Here is a 25,884-nt window from a genome sequence, read left to right on the forward strand (position 1 = left end):
TTACCATCATTCACAATGTTTAAAAAACATAATTAAAATTAATAGAATATCCCAGTAACAGATTGGCGTTAGTCAGTTGTATCCATAGAGAAAGCCTACAGAATAAGCTTATAAAACAATAAACTTTTGATTTCTAACCACAACTTCTCTTGACGAAAGTTAAACAAAGGTCAAAATGACATTTCTCGCAAATTTTGAAGTATAATTAGTGGAAAAGTCAAAGTTTGATAACTTTTTCTACTAATGGAAAATGTCTGCCACTAATTTTGCTATTCTGAATGCTGACATTGAAATTAAAGGAACAAACTTCTACGCTAATTGAAACCACTAATTTATTCCACTAATTGCGAGGTTCTGAATGAAGCTTTAAGCTAAAATTATTAAAAAGAATATGCAGTAATTTACCATGGTAATACGAAATGCCGATGCCGTAGACATCACCAATCTCTTTCCTCTGTTTGCAAGTGATTGAGAGAGTTCGACAATCTAATAGATATTTGACACAAATTGATTGCTAAAATATATTTTGTTTAGTTGCAAGGCAACACTATTAATAGTATTTTTCGTTTATAACATGAAAATTTATTCTATTATACCAAGTGTTGATTAGGTTTAGTAATGTTGCAATTGACTACTAACCAATATTTATATTAAGACAACTCTATCTTTACTTCTTTCTCTGAGACAGACTATTATAATACTTAAGCATTAAATGCTGTGAATTCATCCTCTGTGACCGTCCAATTACCCGAAAACAAATGACCGAAAAGAAAATTGCCCGAAAGGAGAGTCCCCGATAAGAAAAATCACGGTATGAAAATGACCACGGCCTGACAAAGACAATAACTTGACCATTACTAATTCTTTATGGCAATTTTCCGGTTCGGTAAAATGTTCTTAGGAGAATTATCTTTCCAATAAAATCCTTTATGGGTTTTTCGCCACTGCACTGCAAGAAAAATCTACAAAATAAAATAGTTATTTTTTGTAAACACTTCTGCGTTAAACCAGTAAACATTTTTTGAGAATTATCTTTTCGGGCAATTTTCCATTAGGACCATTTCTGTTTCGGACAATTTTTCTTCAATTAATTATTTTCGCACAATTTTCCGAATACCCTTCTTTCTCTGAGACAGATTATTATAATACTTTAACAAACATTAAATGACATAAATCCATTCTTTGTTGTGCAGAATGAACATTTTGTTATTTATATCAAAAAAGCATAATACTATCATTAGTATAAACTAATGATATTTTAACGAAAGATAATTTTTAATACTGTTAATTTAAGTTATAATTTCTGTTGTTTTAACCTAATGTTTATAATTTCTCACCATATTTTGAAAAAGTATAAAAAATAGAAATATTTCTACCACACGCCGCTGTCTTATAAAACCCGTCCAGTTCGTTGTCTGGCGAAATTACTATTTTAATCCAGTCTACAGTTTCCGTGTTTTAGTAGTTTTCCAGATTTGGAATGTCGTCCATTCCTTTTAGGATTACTTAGAATAATTATTATAACATAGAATAATGATTTATTAGTCTACGTAACAATCGTACTAGAGTAGCATTTGTATTAATTCTAAAAGAGATAAGAAAACGCTAAACAAAGAATAGAATTATTGAAAGAAACTAAAAATGACCATTAATCTGTTATTATTATTATTACATATATTTTTTTACTACAACCACACAAATAAACCAAAATCATAATAAAGTTTCAATTCATGAATGGATTAAATTTATTACAAAGACAGATCGAGTGCTGAATTAATAACAAAGGTATTAATGTATATGACGAGCTCAGGCCTCCAGCTGTGATATTTATTTATAGTTTTTGCATTGGCATAGGCGTATTATTAATTCGAACCCGACCACATCTGTTCGAATCATAAAATTCTTGAATAGAAGCCCAACCGAGAAGATATTCATCGTTCTAAACTATCAAAATTTGTCAAATTACTATTACTATCCACATGTAATACATATTATGTGTATATAGGTATCTATTATTTATTTTTATGAAACAATATCCGATGGTGCATCGTCTTTGGAAACAGGAAATCCCATGCAAAATTTCAACGAGAATTCCGATTGTAATTTCACAGGGAAGTCGTAAATAGATTTTTTAAAGGTCTGCGTATGCTGACTTTGGTGTTCTTTGCTCGTTGACCAGCCCACTCTACCTTTATATAAAAGTTCCACCACAGATTAAAGTTTGGTTAATAGCACCGCTATGGATTACTTATAATTACGATTTTAATTAAGAAACTTTAGTTGGCATCTTTCTTAGTATCAACTTTTATGCAATGACTGTATTTTTTCCATGTACCCTTCATATGCATATGTTACGGTTAAAGTCCGAAGTCCGGTTAATGTCGACATTAACAGGTTAATGTTTGAGTTTGGTTATGTTTTTGGCAACTTGCAACGTGAGCGACAAGAAAAATGGCAAGTAAAAAAAATTGTAAACTCTTAATTACTAATTACACAGTCCTTCCCTTGAGTTCTCCTGCCTAAAATCTATATTGCCTTCCCTAAGATTTTAAATATAAATGATTGAAACTAATACAAGTTTACCACAATTTAAACTTAAGATAATTATTTCATTATTAAATCCATAATTATATTAAAATATAACACTTACCAGGTTACTAAATACTAACTATTTCTACTTAATCATTTAATAATTCTGATATTTTTCATTTTATTGATTTTATGTAAAGCACTGTTCATTAAAATGTTGTATCCTATGTTATAGGGCTTTTTTCTCTCTACAATTTCCTGTCTCCCAATGTACCGTTTGTGTCCGGGAAGGAATCATAGTTTCATAGTTGTCGATTTTCGAAAGAAATCAGGATTATTTCGTTTATTTTTTATTTTATTGATTTTATGTAAAGCACTGTTCATTAAAATGTTGTACCCTATGTTATAGAGCTTGTTTCTCTCTACAATTTCCTGTCTCACAATGTACCGTTTGTATCCAGGAAGGGTTCCCATACAGCCACGGTATTTTGGTTTGTGTTAACAAAACAGCCAAAAACATAACCAAACCCAAACATTAACCGGATATAGGACTTTAACCGTAACATATACATTATAATATCTAATCTATTGTTATCTATTATTATAATATCTATCATTTTAATATTTAAAAAAGTTTAAAAGTTCCTTTCTTTCATGATAATACATATTAATAACCTCTTTTACCAAACTTACCACTTGTAGCTTTGGTAGATCATTTGAACATTTTGAACTTACCTAAAACAAAAGAAAAAAACGTTAATATTATTATCGAAAAAGATTTAAAACTAAGAAAATATTCGCTGATATACAGGGTGATAGTGATAGATAAAAATAAGTGAAAAAGTTCGTATAAATTTATATTCTAAAATCCTTCGTCTCAGAGATACAGGCAAATACAGGGTGTAGAAGATTCATTTTTATAGTTCATATCAAATAAACTTTTAGTCACGTGATTAAGCTTGGCCAGCACGGCGTTGCCCACTTTTACATATTTTCTTTTAATCAAAATATATTAGGAAACAAAAATTAATTAGATAATTATAAATATATAAACAATTATTATTTACATCAACAAAACTCACCATCTTTGTCATAACAGCACTTAGAGGACATAAAGGGCCATTACTACCACTTCCCCGTTCAAGATATTGTAATAAAGTTGCTATGAATTTTTTACGGCTATTAAGCTATTATATTGTACACTTCGCACTAAAAGAGGTTTTAAAAAGAACAATGTTCGACTGCAAGGTCTGCTTGTAAAATTTTTTAAGCTTAAAGTATCACAACATAATTCAATGTCAGGAAATAAATAAATGTGGTAACTTGACATTTTTTACAGCAGAATTACCACTTGAATCCTCGCCGGGAAATTTAAATTCGACTTAGTCAGCCCTGCACCGAATATATCCATGGTTGGCAACAATGAATTTAAAAATCTTGGTAAAAACGCTACGACTAATATTTTTCGAAATATTTGGAATTGAAAAAATCAACGTAAATACATTTTGTCAATTTTTCATTTTTCTTGAAATTTATTTAACAAAGAAATCTAAAATGTTGTCAGAAAACGATGGCAACTTTGATGAAGACTATGGAAAACAAGAAAGAACGAATAAGAAGACAAAAAAGGGACAAATGAGAGAAGTAGAAAAAGGAAGCAAAAATAAACGATGTGACACAAAATTTGGAAGTAATGTCAACATTATATATACAGGGTGAGTTTCCTACGATGTTCTCTATGGATATCTCGGAAACTACTGGAGATAGAGAGTCAGTTAAATGGGGAAAGAATTGCAGTTTTATGGGGTCATAAATATGCGCCTTTCAGATTTTTGAAAAAGTTCATGGCTTACTAGATATTTCGAAAAAAACAAATTTTGGCTATTTTAAAAATTGTCCCTAATTCCATTATAATCTATTTTAGACAAAAAGTTTTCAGATAAAAGTTGTAGATAATCACATCCCTAATGAGATTGTGTTCGCCGTTTTTTCTAAAGCCTGTCATTTTTGGCATATGACACAAACATATGCTTTTTTAAATGGAAACCATAGTTGGCCATGACTTCATAAAAAGCGCAATTTTTTAAGCTTTTCAGCGATATAAACTATAATATGTTTCTTTCACAAAATTACTGAGTTATAGCCAATTCTTATCTTTCTTGACTAATTTCACTTAGTTAGCCATGGAAACAAGTTCAATCGTCGTTGCTCTCAGAAATATGAAATTGTCACATTCAATCTTTGTAAATTAAAATAAACAAAAATTGTAAATAAGAGTTTTTCAAATGCAGAAAAGCGTGTAGGATTATTGGTTCAACTTTTCTTGGCCATACAGTTTTTAGGATACGTTGACCGTTGACCGGTGAACGTTACTTACGTTTTTTAGAGAAAGGTTTTCAAGACATGTTAGAAAAGGTAAATTTATTAATACTCGCGCATTAATAGAGTGGTTCCAACATGACTTTCATTATGACACACCAACTCCATCCCCCCCTCCCCCCCCACACACACACACACAATGAAAGAAATGTTAAAAATTATTTATATCATAATTATGTAGACTCAGGGATAGAAACAGGTGGACCAATTGCATGGGTCTCCTCGGTCACTTGACCTATCCATTTTAGATTTTTTTATGCGGTATGGTTAACAACAAGGTTTACAAAAGAACTTATGAATTGAGAGGGGCACTCGAAGAGGTGGAACAGGAGAAGTTTAATTAAGTCGACCGGTCGTTCTGTGAGAATAGCTAGAAATTCAGTTTTAAAAAGATAAATTTATGTACTCAAAACAATTGCGGATTTTTTGAAAATTTTCTAAAATAAGTTATAGTATTATTTTTTTGTTAAGTTTTAGTTTGTGTAATGCAAATTGTAAAGAGCCGTTTAATAATATATTTTGTCTTTTTATAAGTAATAAATCATAACAAAATTAGAACACCATTGAAAACTTGTTTCCATGGCTAACTAAGTGAAATTAGCCAAGAAAGATAAGAATTGGCTATAATTCAGTAATTTTGTGAAAGAAACATATTATAGCTTATATCGCTGAAGAAAATTACGCTTTTTATGAAGTCATGGCCAACTAGGGTTTTCATTAAAAAAAACGTAAGAGAACATCATAAGAAACTCACCCTGTATGTGGTTAAAAAAAAAGTGTATTGTGGCCAAAATTTGTTTTTTTCTAAATATCTAGTAAGCCATGAACTTCTTCAAAAATCTGAAAGGCGCATATTTATGACCCCACAAAACTGCAATTCTTTCCCCATTTAACCGACTCTCTATCTCCAGTAGTTTCCGAGATGCCCATAGAGAACATCGTAGGAAACTCACCCTGTATGTGGTTAAAAATAAAGTGTATTGTGGTCAATCAGTGTTTTATTTTACTATTCCCAGTGAGCAAAGGTTAGTCACATTCAGGGAACAGTTACGTATCTGCGTTTTATTGATTTGTTTCAGGCAAAAGAAGGGCCTGGCAACGTAACAACGACGGCGACGTCACCTAGAACACATTTCCCTTAAAGGGCTTAAAGGAATAAAATGCTCACTGGGTTGTAAAACTCAACGTTCCTCAACTGTATTCATGACCTTGTAGAATGTAGAATGTTAAGGAGGGACGTTAATCACCGCGACCTTACAGATATACAGATACATTGTGTGTTATAATTCATGATACAGTCTCAGGGTTTTGACGAAAGCCAGTATCTGAGACGGCTCCACAGAGGCTCTCCATCTTCGACATCAACCGTACCAAAGTTTATGGCACTAGCGATTGTCGTCTCGGTTCACTCAGTGATTAGGTGTGTTCTGGTGTTTCCCCTTTTGCCCACAGAATCTGCATTCGCCGTTGTTTTTCAGCTTCAATGAGGAATGAGGTGTTCGTCGAGGAGACAGTTCCTGTTAAATACCCCGTGACAATCCGAAGATTGTTTTTCCTTGAATCAAGGAAATTTTTTCTCGGTCGTAAGTTCTGACGAACTTTTTCGAGTGTATTCATGATCTTATTACTACGGTATGCTGCTTTGATATCATTTTATAAAAAAAAAATAATAATATCCAAAACGTTAAACCGGCTTTTATATCGATCCTTTGCCTATAAATCTAAGTCATACATATCTCCACCTCATTCGTTAACCTGCATCGCCTATCTCTCTCATTCCATGTATCTCGCATCTCCCTCCCATTTTAATTAAAATTAATCACTGGCCTGGGCAATCCCGACCCGATTTTTTTCACCTCCGCTTTTGCTCTACGTACTTCACATACACACACCTGATCGAAGCAGGTGTGTGTTCAATATTCGTTCACCTAGCTCTGGCTCTATAACTGTAATTTATCCTTACATGAGGGGTGAGGAAGGAGTTGGGGGGGAGACATGACTGCCCGCGGCCATTTTTACATCATAGTGTGCGGTACTTAGTGCATTATTGTTTGCTCTTAACTATACGACAGATAGGGCCAGATCCATAGATATGAAAAGTAAGGGACAAAGTCTATAGGGTATTTCAAAAAATATGTGCCATCCCTTCTGGGGAGATTCACCTTGTAAAAATAAGATTTATTTTTCATATTCAAATATGTCCGATTTTGCTTTGTTTCGGTCACTGTTAAATTCTTCGATTTATTATAATGGGCTATCACTGGAATATTTTTCTGAGAAAAATATGTACGCCACTGACTTGAATGCTGATTAAAAGTTGTCTCTTGATATTTTGTCGATTTTGAGAAAAATTGATTTGACGAAATGAGACTTGATTTACCGTTGTAAAGCCTAAAATTCCTTAGATCTTATTAGCACGATAGAGTGCTTTGATATAAAATCAAAATTTATAAATATTTTGATTTATAAAAAAAATAGTTATATCCAAAATGTGTTGACTGACAACGGACAAAGTTAATGAAATGATGCTTTTTTAAAGAATGACTGCATAACATGTCCCGTACACATTAATTTAAACAATTTATAAGGAACATGAATGACTAGTACCTTATAAATTGTATAAATTAATGTGTAATTAAAAAGAATGGCAGTGTTAATTCAGGAAATCTATACAGTTTAATGTCTATGAGTACACCGGACCCCAACAGCCCCATAGAAATCGAAGTTAAATGAATGTAGCCTGAGGGTGGAGGGTTTCTAAACTAACAATAGACTTTTATAAATGAAGGTTTTGAAGGGGCAGACTTTTGGAGTATCAAACAAACCTAGAAATGCCACTAATAGTCAGTTTGTGTTTCTATCATACTATATACAAAAGAAAAGAGAATAGAATATCACATTATGGGTGTCAGCAACAGCTTAATGGCTAGCCAAGGTAATGCCCTCAGATAAAATAATATAGATAAACAAACCTTACTGAACCATACGAAGATATCCAAGATATACAAATCAAATGTAAACAGAAACATGCTAGGTTTCTTCTTACGTAATTTCTTGTGAAAAATCTGTTTTAGACGTTGAGACTCTTGAACTATAGTTAAATCAAAGTAAAACAAAAATTATATGCGATGCGACGTATAAAATGAACTGAACCACAAAAATAAAAACATAACCTTTCACAAGTTTGTATTTTGACTAATAGCATTAAAATTATGGCGATATGAAGATCTTGAAACTACGCCAATGATGTGACATCTTGAAAAAATGATTTTATTAGGCCTGTTGTCAAATCAAACCGTCAATAAACACAATGTTTCAATAAACAAACGGTTTGTTTACATACTGCTTATATATGTTGGGTCAAACCAAATCCAGGTATATGGTTAGACCAAAGATTATTACTCTTTAGTTAGACTATCTTTTATATTATGTCTATCCGATCTAACCTAAATATCGTACGGAACCGCCGTGTTGCCGCTTATTCGGGTCTGATGCACCGCGGATTCTAGTAGCCGGCCATCAGGTCAACGTACCAAAGGCAAGGTCAGACTTTGGACCGCGGGCATCACCGCCCGATCGGGGGGGATCTTCCTCTCTAGAAACACGTGCGCTGGATGCATTATGTGACGGGAAACCAGGCGGCAGGTCCGTCCTTAGGTCGATATCAAAGTCGATACCTAAGTCAATCAGAATTGAATTTTATATATGGACATTAGGGTGTCCGTTATTTACAAAGTTGATCATTTCTCTCACGACGCCCTCTAAATTTTCAGTTTATTGTCTAAAAAAATTAAGAGACCATTGTAAACCCCTAATATTCACAATAAACCTTGCCCCAAAGACGATTCATCTCCCATTTAAATCACATGGGAATTTGCCACTTTTTACATTTTTTTTTCTCGACCTTGATCTCTCGCAGCCATGTCAATCACATATTCTTGTACATAATTGAACGCTCCACAAAAAAAGCCTCTTACAATTTTTCGACATGGTTAACTCTTAACTCACTAAATTGAAATTTAAAATGGTATATTTTTTTGAAAGTGAAAATGTCAAAAGTTGTCTCCAAAAGAAGAATGTCAAAAGTTGTCCTCCTTTGTTGTCAAAAAGTTGTCAAAATATGATATGTCATTCTATTCAGAGTGTCATTTTCTATCGAATAAAGTAAAAAAAATACCGAAGGTGCCAGTTAAAATTCAAAAGTTCTAGTCATTTCCGGTGAAACAGGAAGTGACCAAAAACAGTTTAATACGTCAATCAATCCTAATTTATGTCATATACTAACATACCAAATCTCATTTTTGTATCTGAAAAAATAAAAAAGTTATAGGGGTGAACCACTTTCGAGATGCACCCGGTATATCAACTTTTGACATACTCGTTTACAAAAATGGTATTTTAAATTTTAATCTAAAGTGCCATGGCTGTGTAAAAAAAACATGTTTTTCGTGTCTTGTCATGACCGGTTAACAAAACTCAATTTTTTTCAAATGGAACGAGGGTGGCTCATTAGCATACTGGGAAAAAGCATTTTTTTACGAATAATCTGGTACTGGTACACTTGGTATTTCGCGAGTCAAATTGTCGTTACATTTATGGCTATAGCACTCTAAATTGAAATTTAAAATACAATTTTTTTTAATTGAAAATGTCAAAAGTTGACATATGATATATCATTCTATTCAGAATGTCATTTTCTCAAGAAAAAAAGTCGTCAAGTTAAAAAATACCGAGTATGTCATTTAAAAATCTAAAGTAGCAGTCATTTCCGGAGAAACAGGATGTGACTGAAAACAATTGAATACGTCAACCAATCCTAATTTGTCATATTATATTAACTACCAAATTTATTTTTTTTATCTGAAAAAAAAAGTTACAGGAGTGAGCCACTTTTGAAAAAAACCCGGTATATAGATAAACTAGATTGAGCATATTATATTAACATTCGAGAAGTATTGTCATCGAGTGTATCTATAAATTTCAGAGCATATCCTACTGATACAGTGATGTATAATGTACATATTTGTCACAATCTTAGGACAAGATAGGGACTGAAATCTCGACTCAAACAGAACTGGATTGGTAGGTCGTCCCACTACAATCACCGATTTTCAAAGATATTTATTTACTACACCGTCCAAATTGGTGAGTATATATGCGTCCACTGTCCACCGTTCCGGCCAGACTTGCATCCGCGCGTGATTTAAGACGCCAGATCGACATATAAAATATGACGGAGGTGCCGTAATGGTTTTAATCTCGGCCTTAACAAGTCGACATAAAGAACGAGGCGATGCGACCGCATAACAAATTGCCTCGGCGTATTTTTCGTGCGGCTACAGATGTAGATTGAACGATAACAATTACACAAGATTTGTTGTCTCTGAGTATCAGTAACATTCTCGTTTGGACTCTAAAAAATACAAATAGTTCTTTTATTTTCTTGGGCTAACAATATCTTTAATGTCATAATTTTACTATACAACGTCTTGAGTCGATTTTGTATTTGCGGTTGCTAGTGTTTTCAGGTTTTGCTTTTCTTAAAACACATTCTTCTTTATTTTGTCAGAGATTCCTTTATAGCAAGGGATGCAAAATGCAGAGAAATGCAAATATTGCACACTTATTGTCATGGGAGAGGAAAAGTTAATCACCACGATCTTACATATCTATTGTGTCCAACTTTCTAGAGTTATGACTATTCATTCAGTCTCATGGCTTTGAAAAAAGCCAGTACCTATCTGAACCGGTTTACAGAGGTTAGTTTTCCATCTCCGATATCAGCGGTACCAAAGTTTATGGTACGAATGGTTCTCGTCCCGGCGCACTCAGTGATGAGGTGTTCTGGTGTTTCCTCATTTTCCCCACAGAATCTGCATTTGCCTTTGTTTCTTAGCTACTGTTCATTGAGGAGACTGTTCATCTTCGATTTTTCTTGATCAAAAGATCTGAGAAATTTCTTCGAGTGTCTTAGACCGTTGGAGTATTCCCATTCCAGGTTACGGATGGAGTCTTCCAGGTTCTTCAGTTCCGCTTTAAGTTGGTTTCCACTTGGGAAGCAGAACGGTTATGATCTAGGTAGTGGAGTGTTCGGTCCTTTTCTAGGTAGATGGTTTGCTTTTGGTATTTTATTCTTTATTAGTTGTATACTAGTGTCGTGAATTGTATTGTTGCGTGCCAATTTTCGTGTGTACGAAGAGTACGGTCAACACGCTTAGTAAAATAATATGCTCTGAACAAAGACAGAAGAGCAAGTATTTTCCCAAGCGCATGGAATCTAGCGTCAGATTAAGTGGTTATATAATAAATACTTCGTATTTTTGGTTTCTCCGACTTACTAGATTGCCATAGCGATTCACTCCCATTCGTGTAAACGCCAACCCAAGGTTTCGCTTGTCAGGAGCCAACAAAATTCTATTAATCTATCAGCGAAATAAGAGACACACTTTTTGATTATAAAAAAAGATTATAGATCATGTTTTATATATTCACCTTTTTAATGGTCGTTTTTATATAAAACTATTAATGTTTTACCTCGATATGCATTATTTATTAGTATCCTAGAAGAAGAAAAGGTAAAAAGTATCGTAAATTCTAATTAAAAACCGGAGTAATTTAACGACATTAACCGGAAGGATGGGAAAAAATTGATGTATCGAATATTTTAATCTGTATCCTGCTGACAGGAAGCCACTGATTAATTGCGTTACATATAGTAGAGCGATTTTAAATGTCGATATCACGCAATATCACGTTTTTCACGGTTTTCAATACTGTGATTAAAACTCTTCTCAGTTTTCGAGATATAGGTATGTAATTCTGTTCTAACTTTTATCTTTTTAATATTTTCTCTTAGTTCTCTAATCATATTTTAGATTTTTTAGATACTTCTTTTAGTTATTTATGGTGTTTCACTAAAATATTCGCTCATTACAGGGAACGACTGAGATCCACAGTGAAACGATGTACCTATTGAAAAGCTACACTGTTTGCCGGCGTTTTGCGGTTTAATACATGAATTGACTAGGCATTTCTGGAAATTACGAACAATTTCATTATTTGACGCCAACATATAAGTCCAAAGAGAAATTTAATTTGATAAAACCCCACTGTTTACCAATTTCGAACGAACTAATGTAGAATATAGAATGTTTAGGAGGGGAGTTAATCACCGCGACCTTACAGGTCTGTTGTGTGTTCCCCTACTTGAGTTATAACGAGTTATAATTTATCATACAGTCTCAGGGCTTTAACAAAAACCAGTCTCTGAGACGGCTCCACAGAGGCCGCTGCATCCGCCGTTGTTTCTTAGCTTCAATCTACTGACGTGTTCGTTGAGGAGGCAGTGTCCTGTTAGAAACCCAGTGAAAATCCGAATATTGTTCTTATTACTTAAACCGAGGAAAATAATTGATTTTTCTCGATCTGAGAAATCTCTTCGAGTATCTTAAACCGTTGGAACATTCCCATTCCAGGTTACGGATGGAGTCTTCCAGGTTCTTGAGTTCCGCTTTAAATTGGTTTCCACTTGGGAAGTAGAACGGTTCTGGCTCATTCAATGGTGTGTTCGCTCCTTTTCCAGCTAGATGGTTTGCTAGAATAGGAGCAAATGCTCCACTAACCAACTAACTAATGATATGAATGTTAACTTTAATTGTTTTTAGTGTTCTATTTTATCTAATTCTTTCTATTAATATGCAAAACTCTTTAGAATTATCTATTTTCTCCGCTAGAATTCAACAATATTATACATTTTAATATCAAAAATACGACTTCAGAAATGCCGAGAACGGAGATAGAACTAGGACACATCGTCGTCTTATGAATCGAGCATTTCCTGCTCTTTTTAATTTATCCTGCTGCGGCCCGAGTCGTTAAGGCCTTAATTGAAGCGGGGTACTGGCTAGACTAGCGGGGTTGGCGCCTACACAACAGACAGCAAAAAATTCCGTATGCTCCGATATAGAACGTAATAAACTCGACTGGCTCGTTTGTTTCAGCCAATATTTCATCTATTTGGAACTATTTCCTGATATAAATATTATTCCACATTAAACCATCTTCAGAGAAATAAGGAAATCTAGAGGATTTCTAAAGTAATTCTTGATATGAAATACTAGCAATGACTTTAATTTTGAACATAACAAAAAGAGAAATATATGTCTGCCGCTATTCTTGTTAGATATGAGTAGGTCCGAATGTATATGAATCCATGAACCTCGCTCCTGTGCCCGTACTGATGGATGTAGATCTCTATCTGCGGAACTGCATTGCTGACAGTCAAGCGGCCACGTCGCGCATCGGTGGCAGATAGCGATGCAGCGAGATACGTCAGTATTGGAGACTATTGGAATAAAGAAGGAATTGTAATTGCTGCTGAGTTGTATTTCATGTTCTTTTTTGTAATAAAGATGCCATTTTGTTTCTTAAAAATATTATCTGTTAAATGCCGATCGTTTTGATCACCCCAACATGGAGTATTCCCTATACGGCAGTTCAAATGGGCCATAATTGTGTCTCGACTATCTTTTATTGGTGTATGGAGTTTGTAATGCCTTGCCTCATCTGATGTTTACGTTTTGCCAAATCCTTATCACCTGATCTTAGCTGTTTATTTGGTATGGATACGATACATACAGATTACAAAACTTTTGAACGCGGATTGCTTCATGCAAAAAAAAATTAGTTAAATTAAAATTAAAGGTTAGAATTATACCTATAGATTCTGCATAACTGGAACCTGGATGTAGGTCCATGTAGCTTGATGTAACTCGGACCCATCTCTAGTTCTTGTTAGTAGAAAGGGTATTATACTGTATCTCTATAAGAAAAACGACACATAATCCAAGAAATCCGAAAATGCTAGAGCTCTTGATTCCTTATTTAAAAGAAACATCAGAAAAGATCAGAGAAATAGCCATATCAGGACCAGTAAAACTGGCGCAAGCTACTGGATACGTGTAAATCCAGAGTGCAATCGTGATTTAAATCAACAACAATCATTTAAATCAATCAAATTTTTTTATTTTAATCATGGATTTAAATAAAAAAATCAAATTGTTTAAAAACTTATTATAAATCTAAAAACAATTGTAAAAGTTATAAAAACGTTTCTACAAAGTTACCCTTGCTGCTGTAATGTTTAAATAATTTAATAAATCGAAAAGTAATTGTAAAAGATATAACATATAACACATACTAGGACTGGCATTTATGGTCTTGCAATGGGTGCCGATTTTCGTGTGTACGAAGAGTACGGTTAGCAAAATAAAATGTACTGAATAGAGGCAGAAAGCAAGTATTTTCCCAAGCGCATGGAATCTAGCGTCAGATTAAGTGGGTATGTAATAAATACTTCGTATTTTTGCTCTTTCCGACTTACTAGATTGCCATAGCGATTCACTCCTATACATGTAAACGCCGACCCAAGGTTTCGCTTGCCAGCAGGGTATACCTACTTAATATCTATTCACCTATTAAAATGTTGCACTGATTTTTGAAGATATTTCGTGTGAATCCATTCTTCTATTTAAATGGTAGAGATTTATTTTGAAATTGAGAAGTGTCAGAAATCCGGTATTCGAGTACATTTCATTCGCAAACTCAAGTGCAGAATTAGTTTCTTCTGATGTAAAGTTATATTTTTATTCCCGAGGACTATAATCAATGTCAAAAATATGCTGGTGTTCAGGCTATTTTATATCTTTTTTTAAAACAGCTGAATGCTAATCAAGCTAACTTCTGCCTTCCCTAATTTATCTTCTAGTTCATTCCCCAAATTTCTACCGACATTTTGTTTTGCAGTAAGTACTTTGTACTTTGAACATTAGATAGTACTAATTTTATTCTCGACTTCCAAAAAAAATCCCTTTCCATCTAAAGGTACGCGCACATTGACCAGAGACGCATTCTCCGCACGCGCCGCAAGAATCGCACTTTTTTTCTTGGCGTGCACACTGCCGTACCGAACGCGCAGCACGCGCCGCATTTTTCGCTATTTTGTTTCTTTTTGCCCCTATTACACCCGTATTTGCCAATCGAATTTCTCATCAGTCGCTTCCGGAGTCCTGTCTGTGGTGATAAGCGTGTTTTTTAATATTTCTCGACAATAAATGACAACGAACAAGAAATAATTATGAGCTCCTTGCTAATAGAAGAAGAAGAAATCACGAGAAAGAATCGAAAGTTATAGGTTCACAATATTGGCAAAAATCAACATTATTTCCATATTTAATTGAGGATGAATTAAAAATTTTTCAATATTTCAATATGAGCCATGAAAAATTTGCGAACTTTAGCGTATTGAATTTCTAATCTCCTCTTCGGCTACCTACGCTACGTAGAGTAGAAGGAATTGCGTGTGACGTCAGCAGCACTAGCCGCATTTACCGAAAATCATTCTGGCCCAACAATGCTGGCCGCATTTTCGTCGATGCGATTCGTGCGGCTCTGGCTAGTGTGCGCTCCAGGCGGATGAAACTGGCATTTGAATTTTGGAAACACGGCGGAGTTTCTGCCAGTAGAGGGATAGATGGCGCTGCATAGGAATTTCATCTAAAGTCCCTAGATATATATCTAGGGACTTTAATTTCATCATGATTTTATCAAGTCTCATCCACAGAGTATAGTTTAATTAACGAATTCGTTTGATTCTTTGTGGAGTAATTGGAGTAGTTGGAGTAGTTGAAAAATAGAAATATTTATATAAAATGTTGATAATTTAACAGTGATGTGCTTTGTTACCTTATCAACAAATATTGGTATGAAGTTGCTTTCGCCAGAAACAATTATAATTAAATAATTTAATAAAAATTTAATTTCTAAGTGACCCGGATCAGTTAGATTAATAAAATAAATTGAAAAGTAAACGTCATTCCATATTTGGCCAGTCTGTCAGTTTCTAAAGTGAAAGTGAATTGTGATTTGTTTTTATGGGAATATTTTACGGATTTTCGCGAATTTAGAGTATTTTAGACGATAGGATTGTGAAATTTAAAAGCCAAGTAGTTCAATATATAAGATTAATTAATCCCTGTGATAATTTTTATGAAATTTCTCATAATCAAAACAAATTCTTTCAACAAAATGGCTGTCTCTGAAATTTAGAATATCAATTTAAAGTTTTATTTAAATGAGGATCGAATCAAGAACTTGTATAACATTTCATATTAAAAGCTTAATTTTTAAGGTTGTGCAGTAATTTTAAGGGAAGGGTACGGTTTTAGATAAATATGAAATATACAAATTTGCAAAGACAAACAAGTAATTTTAAAAAGATTATTTATTTATTTAAACGAGTATAATCATTAATCATTTAGTTTGAAAATATATTTTTATTTACTTATTTATACATTTTCTATACACTTGTATTATTGATAAGCTTTATATGTCCTGTTTTGTTTGTAAAAAAATGTTTCGGGTCATCGAGAATAGATTTACTAACAAAAATTTGTCCCTTTACTTTCTGTATTATACAACGCAAATTGTAAGATGTTTCTATTTGAATAGGTCAATAAAGTTGAGATTAAAGTTATACCAAATTAGATACACGTTAACTAATATGCCTTTTATATAATGATTTATTTATTTATAATTTATAACCTTTTTTTATAATTATTTATAACTGATCGTATAAATTCTGATAACTTTTATATATAGTTGTATAGTATTGAATTTGTTATATGTATTTTTATTAACAAATGTTATAATAAAATAATCAAGTTACAAATTTTTCGTGTTTTATTCTATTTTCAGGGATAATTTCAATCTAGATTATTAATTTATTTGTATCGAAATACATTATTTTTATTTTGTAAATGTTTTGTTACAAATAAATGAATAATCAAGATTGAAATTACCAAATATAAGTAAAAAACTTATGAACTGGCAGTAAAGGTCCATTTAAAAATATGGCGCGAACCTTTAGTTCTGCCAGTAGCCCGCTTGGATCGCGGCGAGCGCGTTTCCAAGCTTTAACATAGGAGTTTTCATTTCTTTCAGTTAGTTATTCTATGGTGCGCACCTTCATTGAAAGTAACGCAAACAATATTTTTCTTCGGCCGATGCGGCGCGTGCGGCTCAGGTCAGTGTGCGCGTACCTTAAGCGGGCCAGTTTTTTGCAGAAATAGGGACATCGGCAAAGTAGGAATGTTAATATTATCGATATCGGGCAGATTTATGAAGATTTAGCCATTTAGGATAAGACTTTAAATAGAAAGGTGATTAAAATATAAAAAATCCAAAAAGTTAAATAATTCTATTCTAACAAAGTATAAAATACGTAAAACATTGTTACTAAATGTATTCCTCTTAGTTCATTAATTACACCTTTTCGACTATTTTAAGCTTGGCGTTTGATTTATTAGCTTCATTACGTACGGGTTGCGCTGGGTATACACCTTGTTTATCGCTCCGCTGAGTACCTCTCGGTACTTGCAGGCACTCCCACAATCGCCACAATACCGGCCGATTAGTATTCACCGAAGCCTGTTCGCTTTATTTATTGTGCGATTTCGCTTTTATCACCGTATACACCGTTGACCTAGATTCTTCTCTCTTTCCAGAGAAGGCGCGAATGGTGGGCGGCTTAGATATAGTAAAATCTATGTTGGTAGATTCCCCTGCAGCCTACAATGTTATGCATTGGCTTCAAATAGGCGATAATTTAAGTGAAACAAATTACGTTGAAAGTAAAGAGGGCATTATTACTTTATTTAATTGATCATTCTTATACGATGTTAAAGTATAGTCGTCACGAGAAATAAATTCCAGAAATTATGTCTTGGCGCACTGTAAATAATCAAAGAACAAAGAACACGCGGTACATATTTTTTAAGTAATACATATACAGACATACAGTATAAAAAATCCTATATGAGTTTTTCCCAACTGCAAGAAAATCTACAAAATAAAATAGTTGTTTTATGTAAACACTTCTGCGTTAATCCGCAACGGAAACTACTTGTCAGAAGCAGGGTTTAAAAATATACAAATTTGCCTAACGAACAAAAAAATGCTTAACGTTTCGGAAAGTTAATCTCTTTCCGTCGTCGAAAGCAAAAAAAAATACAAAGAATAAAGAAAAAAACTATTTAAATTCAACTATTCGAGAACACTTTATCATGCCCTAGACACTCAATGGTAATTTTATAGAACTACAAATTTAGTTTCTTCCGCATCGCCAGACGGCGCAAAAGATATTAAAGTACAGGTTTCTAATTTATATATGAAGATGACATGACAGTCTCTATGTTAACTGCCGTCTATGGTCTAGTTCTAGTTGACAAAATGTTGGTGATCCGTCAAGTTATTTTTAAATCATTATTTAAATAATTATTAATTTAGATATTCCTGATCTGTGATTGGAAATTTCAGTGATTTGTGTTTATAGTTTGTGTTTTTATTAGTTTGTGCCTTCTGATATTTACAGTCGATCATCATTTTCGTGTCAGATACTAAACTTTTTTATTAAAGTCATTTTGACATTTTAGAAATGATAAATTTATGAACCAAATAAAAAAATAATTTAATCATAAATAAGTAAGTACATAGTTGGTAATATATCGTATTTTAGTAACAGTTAATTAGTAGTCTAATATTTTTTTACTATATTATAATTTAGTTGTTAAATCAAAAAAAAAAAATAGGTGCTATGTGATCTATTGTTGGTGGTTAAAATGTATTATGTATTCAGAATTTTAATTTTGTTTTAATTATGTTACACTTCTAATGGTCTAATAAAACATATAATGTACTAAAAAAAGTCTATATTTATTATTTTATATTTTACAAGGAATAATTTTGCGCTTGAATAACGTTACCGTTTTAGTTAGCGTTATTAAGTAACGGAACGCTAAAATTATGTTATGCCAAAACTCTCCATTAGTTTCTTCCGGATCACCAGGTGGCTCTAAATGACGGACCCATTTGTTTTATATCAGTGTCCAATCTATCTCTAGTACGTGACATTAGTCTATGCACTTTATTTTTTTAAAACAGATATGTCTACAAAAATCGTTGACGTTCTGTTAAAATGACATTATAGCAAGTTAAACTTCAAAATTAACAATTACTACCTGATAACAATTACTTAATAAGGTAAAACCAAAATGGCCCAAACTTTCTGTATGATTATTTTTAATACGTAGGTATGTTATGTTCTTTAAAATCAAAGAAGCGATTGCCATACATTACTAACATCTACAGATGCATGAGCAATACATTTATTTTTATTAGATTGTATTAAAAAAGCCTCTTTTATTTTTCTTTTATTTATTCTGTGACCTGTGTCCCATGAGTGCTGTTAGGATCTAGATCATATTTTTAAATACTAAAATGACAATAAAATAATCACTATACGTAAGATCTGTACTGATATTATTTTAAGACTGAAATTGAGAAAAACATATCGTTGGTAATGTAAAACATAAAGCTAGAACTTAGTAATCGATATTCTCTTCATGTAAAATTGTCCTAAGCAGTGAGAGCGTGAGCTGGGGTTAAGATCTCTGCACCTTTCCAGCGTTCTTCATTTACTAAGACACAGAACTGGGGTCAGGAGGAACAGGACATCTTCCAGTAGGCTTTAAATCCCGTAAACTACGTACTATTGTCCTCCTAGGAGTAGGACACTATGAAACATCATGAAAATTAAAACTTTTGTCTCAATTTTTTTTTATAAACTCACCTCGAAATATTTCGAGGGTCTCCTTGATAAATAAATCCGCCTTTTCTTCTAACTTTTTTCCGTTAAACATGTTGGAGGTTGAAGAAAAAACAACGTGCCGGCAAAGTACCAAATATGGGTAATTCAGGTTCATTTGGTCCAATCCAAAATTCTACCCAAAAAATACGCAGTAAGAATAGTGAATCTATAAAGACAGTACCACATATTTACCTGTCGCGTTAAAATTTCAGCTGATCCAGATTCTCAAGCAAGAATTAAACAAAAGTCGAAAAGCCCATGCAGAGCTGATGACAGCGAAAACTGAAGTTACAGAGAAGCGCCACCACAGAAGCAGCAAAACGAAAACAGTGTTGCCAACTAGGCACAAAGTGGCTCAAATTAAACTACCAGGGTTGGACCAGAAATACGGAACGCTCGCAATCATACATAAAACACCTTGAAAAAAAAAACATGTAACGAATTAAAAACGTTACAGCATAATTAAAGGGTCCAGGGGAAAAAATGATAAGCGCCATTTTACTAATTTTACAGGAGAGTACTGGACGGCTGGTGGTTATCGGGTTCTTTCCGTGTATTCTATGTTTTTACTAGGCATACATCTAATAGATTATATATATAATAGGATTTAACAACTTATTGCCCTGCAGAGTTTATACATTTTCTAGGAACCAATTAAACTTACTATAATATTGTAAAATCCTAAAAGGACAAAACTGAGTTTTCCCGTGTAGTCTTCAAATGATGTTGTTTTGGAATTTATGGATTTATACGAAAATGAGCCCTTCATATGGATGCTCAAACATAAAGAACATAGAAATCGTATTGCAGTGTACAGTAAAAGAACTTAAAACGAAAAAAGAATCACTAGCAGCGACAATTTCGGGACGACCGGTATCCATCGATGTGACTATACTATTTACTTATCGCAGTGTACAGTAAAAGAACTTAAGGAAAAAGAATCACTAGCAACGACAATTTCGGGACGACCGAAACTACTGTTTACTTGCCAAGGATTTAAACAATGTCTGTGCTGGCGTACTTGTTGAAATGGAAACGTCGCGTCGCGCGTCGCGTCGTGTGAGCGCCATACTTGCCGATGTTATTTACAAAGTGGGGACTGGTGGGAATACTTGCCAAGTACGCAAATATTGGCGTACTTGCCAAGATGCCAAGTAGACGAGTCGTGAGAGTGCGCCTTAATATGTAAGCATGTATCAGCTTCTCAAGAAAGGCCATCTCCCACTTATACACTCAGGAACGCGGAGCAAGATCTTTATCTACCTATCCCACGCTCAGAGTTAATTAAAAGTTCAATATTATACAACTCGAAAAAAATGCACAATCACCTGCCATGTGAAATCAAATCCATAACATCATTTTCTTCATTTCGCAAAGCATTGAAATCTTATTTACCTACTAATGTTTTGATAATCGAATTTGATCTTGTAAACACTGGTCTAATATTTGCTATTACTATATTTACTATAAAATTACTAAATATTTTTGAATCTTATTTTTATTTTTTTATTATTTGTCACTGTAAACGTTTATAAATGTTTATTTTAAACAATAAGACTGACAATGTAATTTGTATACTTATTTTGTATTCTCTTTTGTGTGTTTACTTTACCTTTGTCTACAAATTGTAAAATTTTTTGACAATAAAGGCATTTATTTTATACTCTATCTTATAAGGTCTATCCAACCATTAGGATCGATTTCGTCAGGCGTCATAAAGAAAATGACAGAAAAACAATTTACATGAGAATTAAAATGACAGGCAACACCGTTATGTTAAGCAATGCAAACAATACTCACTGTTTTCGCTTCATTTCCTATATAATATGATGTAGATATGCTATTCCTTATCAAATAGATGCCCATAAAAAAGTAAAATACATCTAAAAACACTTTTCAAAAGATCAGAAACACAGAGATACAGTTCAACACCCAGAAAACAAAAAAATAAGAAGCGTTCTATCGAACAAAGAGATATATTTGATCAGGGATCGCGTCGTACACTAGAATCTAAGAACTACTGGTACTAAAAGTAATCGCTCCTGTTCTTGGTTTCGCGTAGAGAAGTTTATTTATAAAAGTACCCCGCTTGGAAATGTAATTTCGAAGCCAATGGCAACGACAATGACTGTGAGGCGTAATTTGAGATTACCAAAAAAAAACAGAAAACGAAAGTTAAGACGATGTTTATACAAGGTGTCTTAGTTTACTGCAAGCATTTTTGGTCTTTAAATACCCGAGAAATAAGTAAAACAAAATGAGTTTTAACATATTTGTTATAATACCGAATGATCGAAAAAAAAAACGGCGTCAACGACGTTTCTATATCTTTCCATTTTCGTATAATCAACCCAGGCGAATGAGGTGCGCCACCCTGTATATGTGTAGTAATTTACAAAATGCCGTAATGACGTCACCAATTTGTTTCATCTGGTTGTCAGGTTAAAGAGAGTTCAACAATATACAGGGTGAGCCTTAAATAAGTGCAAACCAATGCCAAGTTCGAAATATGAGGTTTTTTAAAAAAAATCATTTTTTTTATTTTTCAAACTTGAATAACTCGGTTATTTTGGACTTTTTGATTTGAATTTGAAAAACGGTAAAGAGAAAATATGTTTCTTTTATCGAGATCTATATACCAGCCCTGAAAATATTTGCATTTTTTTATTATTATGGCGAGGTTTAAGAGTAGTTTAAGCTAAACATTTTTCACTGGTTTTCATGTCTATCTATTTATTACTAATAAATACAAGTTTATTATTATTATTGAAGTGAAACTTCTTTACGAGCGCTGAGAGTAAAAAATCAAGGCCGTGACCCGACACACGACACACAAGAGGAAAAGTAGTAAGGACAGCCTACGGCTTAGAAAAAATCTGAAAACCAGAAATTTAAATGAAATTTGGTATGTCGATAGATTGGACCAAAGCCAACTTGGCCATGTACGACACGTGTCACTGTGACAGTTAGTTTTGACGTAAGAAACGTCATAAGTTGATGTCGTCCGATCGCGACCAAATTTGGTGGGTAGGCTGTGAGCGACGGTGCACACCACAAGGTGGAAATAAGGATTTAATATTGAAGAAAAATATGGGTTGATTTCGGCATAATTGTGGACGGGCTACAGGACGACGCCCTCGACGTTTCGAACCGATGCGATGCCTCGAATTAGACGAAATCATCAGGATTTTTCTTAATTATGGGTCGATTGAAACCAAACTCGGTACGTGGATAGAGGTACCCGAATGTAGTCCTCAGACGAACAGACAAATTTTGTGAAAGCGAATCAAATTATTTATTAATTTTATAAATTTATTACTTTCTCAACATTTCAAACTACACTTTTTCAAACATACCCTTCAAATTTTTCAATTTAATAGCTGTTAGTAAGAAGTTTCACTTCAAATATGCGCACATAGAACACACACAATTTTTTTATTACGACTCACCCTGTATATCACGTGACGTCGTTGAACGATCGCTGAAGGAATAATATCTATTTTTTTCTAGGGCAAGGAACGTGAACTTGGACGATTTCGTCAGTGTCCGTGGTACCTAAAACCGGGTATTGATCGCGGGGTCTCTCTCTGTCTATCTTTCCTCTCTCCTACCAGGCCAAGTCCATTTTTCTCTCCCGCAGCTGTAATCCGGCACGTAGACGCGCACACAGGCTCACAGACGTACACATACGCACGCACACACGCTTATATAGCCACCCCAACATCTGCTCTTTCCTCATATCCAACACATCGTCATCTCTCTTTTTTTCATTATTCTATCCAAATAATTGTCAAGGATAGTGTTTCGTTCAAGAGGGAGAGGTTTAGTTTCAATCGTAATCACCTGACCGTCTATTCATTAAGCTCCTACTCTTAAAAATCTCAATTTGTCTTATATACAGGGTGAGTCTTAAATAAGTGCTAATATTTTTAGGGGTGGTATAGTTGCGACCCCAAGAGCACGTCTATGAGGTTTTCTTCGCAAAAAAAAGAGAAAATTGAAAATCGTGCATTGATTTTCAACATTGTGTTGAATTCTTTTGAATTTCCTGTCCATTTTAGATAACTTTTTAGAACTGCATTTTCACCGCCAATTACACAGTATAATTTCTTAATCTCTTGATATTAACCTTATTACCATGGTTACCTGCAAATACAGAAAAAAATCCGGTGGCTCTCAATTTTTTTTAGAACCAATCATTTTTTTTTAATTTTCCAACTTGAATAACTCGGTTATTTTGGACTTATTTGAAAAAGAGAAAATATATGTTTCTTTTATCGAGATCTACCAGTCCTAAAAATATATGGACTTACTTAAGACTCACCCTGTATAGTGTTGCCAGACGTCCGGTATTTCCGGAAAAATCATACTAGTTCGGAAAACGTCAATCAATTTATTAAATCAAATGTTATAGTTCTCGTTGTCTATAATATACCTATGTACTTATTTACCTTCATTTATGTTATTTTGGTAACTATGTATATACAGAATGGCGCATCAAATATTATCAGAGATATTTTGAAAAAAAAATAAGAAAATTTTACCACCCTGTATCTGAAAAGTTAACATGTTTAGGACATACATTCATATGAAGTTTTTTTCTTAAAGTAGGCCCAATAATCACCTCCTTAAATATTAGCATGTCATTAAGGAACATCCTGTACAGTGTACAGGGTGGCGCCTCTCATACGACGCGGAGGCTCCAAGGAGAACGGTAGTTTATATCGAAATGAAATTTTGGAAGCATATGTAGATTAATTGAAAACATTTTATAAAAATATATAGAATTATACAGGGTGTCCCCAAAAAAAGTTACACATCAAAGTTGTATTTTTTGTAGTGGAACACCCTACATATTATTAATTGATTTTCGGATTCTAAGAAAAAAATAAAGGTGAGTTTTATTAAAGAAGCATATGCCTAAATAGTAAGGATTTCGACATAATATTTCACATTTTGTGGAAATGAAGAGTAAATTTTAAATTTCATTAACAGCTACCTAAATTTTAATTTACCCTGTATAGCCCTGACATTTAATTACAATAACCCTTGTATGTTAAACCAAATTAAAATTTGATCCGAAAAGTTATACAGGGTGAAACAAAATTAATATGGAACATAGGTCACTTTAAAAGCAAGCTACTCCTTTATTTTAAATGGAACACAATTGGACAAGATTGGTGAATGCACACTACATTCACCAACTAATAGAATCATATCAATTCTCTCTGGTGTAAGATGAAGTTTCCATTTTCGGTAACTTTCTGAGAATTTTTTTGTTTGTTTTAACTGACACAAAATATGGTAACTAGTTGTTAAAGTTGGACTAATTAGGACAGCTATATTGAAGTAACGTTAGACATATCACAGCAACCTACATTTTATCAAATAATAATGATCTACTGACACCAAGTCATAAAAATGAAAATATCTAGGAAAATCTTTGTTTGAGGGCAGGCAACCTTAATAGTATTTTGAAGAGACATGAATTCCCCATTGAATATCGATATAATACACTGTGTGTTCTCAGCCTGTATAACTTTTTGGGTCAAGTGTTAATTTGATTTAAATAACAATAGTTATTTTAACTACATATTAGGCTATACCGGGTAAATTCCAATTTAGGTAATCATCACATATAACTTTAAAACATTTAAAATCGAGAATAAACTTAAGAAGAGAAAGAAAAATGCTACGTTCTCATTTTCACCTGATTATGATCGTGACAAAGTACCTTGCTAAGAGTCCCATGTGCCAGCTTGGTAAAAAGCTCGCATCAGCTGTTTACCCTCCGGCTTACCTGCCAAACAATAAATACTGTTGTGCGTGTTGCATTTTTTCCAATAGCCTTTCTAGTCGATGAAAGAACCGCCATTGTGTAAGTAGTTATGTGTTCGGGACGGTGACAGACTGGTCCGGTTGTGATGCCAAACAGACTTTTTGTTTTTGGTTTGTTTAATATTTTTCAATTTTACTATAGGAAAGTGAAAAGATAAGCAACGCCCCCATTTTGATTTTGACCGTAAGAATTCAGAAGAAACTCAAGGAACAGCGGCTAAGAAAAGACTGGATTATTCTAGGCTCTCTGTCTTTGGCTATATAAACAGGCCGGTACAAGAAGAAAAAGAGAAACAAACAGATTCGGTCGACGCGTACAATTGTCGCGCTAAATTCAAAATAAATTCTTTCTGGATAAATAGTTATAAATATGTTTATAAATAGTTAGTTTTTGTTTTGTTACTTAGTGTAAAATAAATGTGTTTAAATAAATT

At 33.5% G+C, this 25,884-nt stretch overlaps 1 protein-coding gene and 1 long non-coding RNA gene across 2 annotated transcripts in view; both read right to left on the minus strand.

Moving 5' to 3' along the window:
- LOC115875812 (zinc finger protein AEBP2) overlaps positions 1-25,884 on the minus strand; it is a 254,318-nt gene that overhangs the window by 141,747 nt on the left and 86,687 nt on the right. The window lies entirely within an intron of this gene.
- LOC115875814 lies at positions 19,414-19,857 on the minus strand. The gene is made up of 3 exons (XR_004049060.1): positions 19,805-19,857; positions 19,595-19,745; positions 19,414-19,538 (listed from the first exon to the last, which is right to left on the minus strand). It is a non-coding gene; the product is annotated as an uncharacterized LOC115875814 (long non-coding RNA).

Source organism: Sitophilus oryzae, unplaced genomic scaffold, assembly GCF_002938485.1.
Source record: "Sitophilus oryzae breed Bouriz unplaced genomic scaffold, Soryzae_2.0 scaffold_1396_pilon_pilon, whole genome shotgun sequence".
Lineage (NCBI taxonomy): Eukaryota > Metazoa > Arthropoda > Insecta > Coleoptera > Curculionidae > Sitophilus > Sitophilus oryzae.